General features: G+C 45.0%; 1 pseudogene; it reads right to left on the reverse strand.

Moving 5' to 3' along the window:
- Positions 1 to 1,304: 1,304 nt before the first annotated feature.
- Positions 1,305 to 4,653, reverse strand: part of LOC105514268 — a 10,585-nt pseudogene continuing 7,236 nt past the window's right edge.

A 4,653-nucleotide genomic window follows, 5' to 3' on the forward strand; every position in this document is an offset into this window, starting at 1 on the left:
GCCTCCCAAAGTGCTGGGATTACAGGCTTGAGCCACCGCGCCCGGCCACTTTTTTGTATTTTTAGTAGAGACGGGGTTTCACCCTGTTAGCCAGGATGGTCTGGATCTCCTGACCTTGTGATCCGCCCGCCTCGGCCTCCTGAAGTGCAGGGATTACAGGCGCGAGCCACCGCGCCTGGCCTGCAATATACATTCTTATATGTCTTCTTGGGTACACGTGTGAGAGTTTTCTAGAGCATATACCTAGAAATAGAATTGCTGGGATGTAGGGGAAAACGCCTCTTCTACTTTCCTAGATACTGCCAAATTGTGGCTGTGCTCAGTGGTTGTCCCAATTTTCACTTTCCCAGTAGAAAATGAGCAGTTCTCTGTCTCTCCACTGTTAGCAATACTCGTTAATGTTGTCAGTTGCTTTGTATGTCAAAGGGAAATCAATATTTATGGTTGTACTTACTAAAGGTCTTCTATAAACAAATGGAATGTCTTGTGAGATGTTGTTGCCCCCCCGCCACTATGTGTTAGACGTCATACTAAGTGCTTTACTGCTTTACATACATTCTCTTATTTAAGTCTCATTTTTTTTTTTTTCTTTCCGAGACGGAGTCTTACTCTGTCTCCCAGGCTGGAGTGCAATGGTGTGATCTTGGCTCACTGCTACCTCTGCCTCCTGGGTTCAAGCAATTCTCCTGCCTCAGCCTCCCAAGTAGTGGGGATTACAGGCACACGCCACCATGCCTGGCTAACTTTTGTATTTTTAGTAGAGATGGGGTTTCACCATGTTGGCCAGGCTGGTCGAGAACTCCTGACCTCAAATGATCCGCCTACCTCAGCCTCCCAAAGTGCTAGGATTACAGGCATGAGCCACCACGCCCAGCCTAAGTCTCATGTTAACTATAGAAGGCAGGTATTAGGAAACAAGACTTAAAAGGGGTCATTAATTTATCTGATGTCACATGACTGGTAGGTGACAGGGAAGGATTTGAACTCAAGTCTATTAGACTTCAAAGGTCCTTTTGTTGGTCCAATGCTGAGCTGCATACATAATCTGTAGAAATTGTACTATATCAACTTTTTGTTTTTGTTTTCATTATTTTGGAGAGAAGCAAGAATATTATTAATATTAGACTTTAATTTTACATCAACAACAACACTGTGTAACCAACAGCACAGGGAAGAGGTAGTGGAGAGAGAAGATGGTCTGGCTTCCTGTTCCTTAACTAGCCTAGACTTTAACAGCAGAGCCCAAGCAACCTAGGAGCGCCTCACCTAGCCTCTTCATGAAGTGGGAAGAGATGGGAATTGGAAGTCAGAGGCTCATAACTTAAAGAAGGCTGATGGCAAGCCTGGGGAGAGGCCTGGAAATGAGGCAGGGGCTTTGGGCTGTGAGGAATCCCCTAGAGCAGGTCTTTGGCAGAGAACATGCCCCTGGCCCTGCCCAGGATGGATTCCTTGGCGGCGTCATATGGGTGCTCCTTGGAGGGGATCTCCAGGATGACCGGGATGGAGCACTGGTGGACATCCAAGGCATGCTGCACCATCTCTGTAATGTACTGGTTGATAAGGATGATGCCAATGTCGTCCCGTTTAGAAACTGCTGGAAAATGTCTTTGATCTCACTGATGGTTGTATGGTTCTTCACCACCAGGAAATTGGGATGGTAGTTCTTGTTAAGCTCCCCTATGCCACCTGGCAGGAAACCAGTCACTGTGTCCTGGTCTCCGAACTGTCTTTTTAGATGAGGAGTTGAGAACTGGAATGTACTTTTATGTACATGAAAGTTATAGAGGTTGGCTAGGCACAGTGACTCACACCTATAATCCCAGCACTTTGGGAGGCCGAGGCGGGCAGATCACCTGAGGTCAGGAGTTTGAGACCAGCCTGGCCAACATGGTGAAATCATGTCTCTACTAAAAATATAAAAATTAGCTGGGCATGGTGGCACGTGCTGTAGTCTCAGCTATTTGGGAGGCTGAGGCAGGAGAATCACTTGAACCAAGGAGGCAGAGGTTGCAATGAGCCTAGATCGTGCCACTGTACTCCAGCCTCAGTGACAGAGCGAGAGCCAGTCTCAAAAAAAAAAAAAAAAAATTTATAGAGCTCAACTAAAAGTCTGGCACTATGTCAATACGGGAGAAGTTGGGAGTGAGTGGGAGGTGTAGACAAAACAAGGTTGGCTGTCAGTTGATAATATTGAAGCTGGGTGATGCATACATGGGAGTGTGTATACTGTTTTATTCACTTTTTTGTTTGTTTCTTTGAGACAGGGACTTGTTCTGTCACCTGGGCTGTAGAGCAGTGGTATGATCACAGCTTGCTGCAGCATCAACCTCCCAGGTTCAAGCAATCCTCCCACCTCAGCCTCCTGAGTGGCTGGAACTACAGCTGCACACCACCGCACCCAGCTAATTTTTTTTTTCTGTAAAATTCTATTGAGTTAGTAAATTTTCCTTTTTCTTTGAGGTTTCACCATGTTGCTCAAGCTGGTCTTGAACTTCTGGCCTCAAGCAATCCACCTGTCTTGGCCTCTCAAAGTGCTGGGATTACAGGCATGAGCCATTGTATCCAGGCTACTTTTTTTTTTTTTTTAAATAAAATTTCTCTCTGTGCTCAGGATGGAGTGCAATAGCATGATCATAGCTCACTGAAACTTTGAACTCCCAGGCTCAAGTGATCCCCCTGCATCAGCCTCCTGGGTACCTAGGATTATAGGCATGTACCACCACAACTGGCTAATTTTTTAATTTTTTTTTTTTTTTGGTAGAGACAGGGTCTCTCAGCTGGGTGCGGTGGCTCACACCTGTAATCCCAGCACTTTCAGTGGCCGAGGCGGGCAGATCACCTAAGGTCAGGAGTTCGAGACCAGCCTGGCCAACATGGTGAAACTCCATCTATACCTAAAATACAAAAATCAGCTCGGTGTGGTGGTGCACACCTGTAATCCCAGCTACTTGGGAGGCTGAGGCAGGAGAATCACTTGAACCCCAGAGGCAAAGTTTGCAATGAGCCCAAATTGCGCCACTGTACTCCAGCCTAGGATACAAGTGCTAAACTCGGTCTCAAAATAAATAAATTCCATAATAAAAAGTAACATAATTTTTTTTAAAAAGGCTAGCATCATGTTTAATGACATATTCGCAGATTTAGGTATTGAATGAATTTGGGTCTCTGATGTGAAAATCAAAACTTAGTAATACAGCATCTTTATAAAACACTTTATAATGCCGGGCGCGGTGGCTCAAGCCTGTAATCCCAGCACTTTGGGAGGCCGAGGCGGGTGGATCACGAGGTCAGGAGATCGAGACCATCCTGGCTAACGGGCACAGTGAAACTCCATCTCTACTAAAAAAATAAAAAAATACAAAAAAAAAAACTAGCCGGGCGAGGTGGCAGCGCCTGTAGTCCCAGCTACTCGGGAGGCTGAGGCAGGAGAATGGCATGAACCTAGGAGGTGGAGCTTACAGTGAGCTGAGATCCGGCCACAGCACTCCAGCCTGGGTGACAGAGCGAGACTCCGTCTCAAAAAAAAAAAAAACAAAAACAAAAACACTTTATAGTTTGCAAAATATTTCCAAACTTTATCTCACAACTACTCTCAGAGGTAGATGGAGAGTACCTCTGAGATGATAATACTCCATTTCAGAGAAAAGAAAAGGGAAGTTCAAAGCAGTAGATCTGGGACTTTAACCCAGTTTTTAAACATGGAATTCAGTGATCTGCTCCTTTTATTCAAAATGGTTACAGCCCTATGCTTTTTCTGATTATAACAGTAAGCCTGGGAAACAGTGAGACCGTATCTCTACTTAAAAACAAACAAACAAAAAATGTAGCTAGGCATGGTGGTCTGCCCCTGTAGTCCTAGCTACTTAGGGGTTGAGATGGGAGGATCTCTTGAGCCCAAGTGTTTGAGGTTATACTGAACCATGACCATGCCACTGCACTACGGCCTGGGGGACAGAATGAGACCCTGTCTCTAAAATAATAATATATGTATATAATTTTAAAACAATTTAAACAAATTACAAAGAAGAAAAATGTGACCCCACCACACAGAGATAGGTATTGTTAACATTTTGTATATTGTTCTTCAAAATTTTGTTCTTAATTTTTTTGTTTTTTTTTTGAGATGGAGTCTCTCTGTTGCCCATGCGATTATTCTGACTCAGCCTCCCATGTAGCTGGGACTACAGGTGCACACCCCTGTGCCCCGCTAATTTTTGTTTTGTTTTGCTTTGTTTTTGACAGAATCTTGCACTGTCGCCAGGCTGGAGTGCAGTGGCGCGATCTTGGCTCAATGCAACCTCTGCCGCCTGGGTTCAAGCAATTCTCCTGCCTCAGCTTCCCAAGTGGTGAGGACTACAGGCACAGGCCCCATGCCCAGCTAATTTTTTTATTTTTAGTACAGACAGGGTTTCACCATGTTGGCCAGGATGGTCTCTATCTCTTGTACTCGAGATCTGCTTGCCTCGGCCTCCCAAAATACTGGAATTACAGGCGTAAGCCACCATGCCTGGCCTGTTTTAAATTTCTTTTTACTTTATTTTTTTATTTATTTTTTATTTTTTTTATTTTTTGAGATGGAGTCTCGCTCTGTCACCCAGGCTGGAGTGCAGTGGCCGGATCTCAGCTCACTGCAAGCTCCGCCTCCCGGGTTTA

The sequence above is a fragment of the Colobus angolensis genome, unplaced genomic scaffold (assembly GCF_000951035.1).
Source record: "Colobus angolensis palliatus isolate OR3802 unplaced genomic scaffold, Cang.pa_1.0 Scaffold24, whole genome shotgun sequence".
NCBI classification, from domain to species: domain Eukaryota; kingdom Metazoa; phylum Chordata; class Mammalia; order Primates; family Cercopithecidae; genus Colobus; species Colobus angolensis.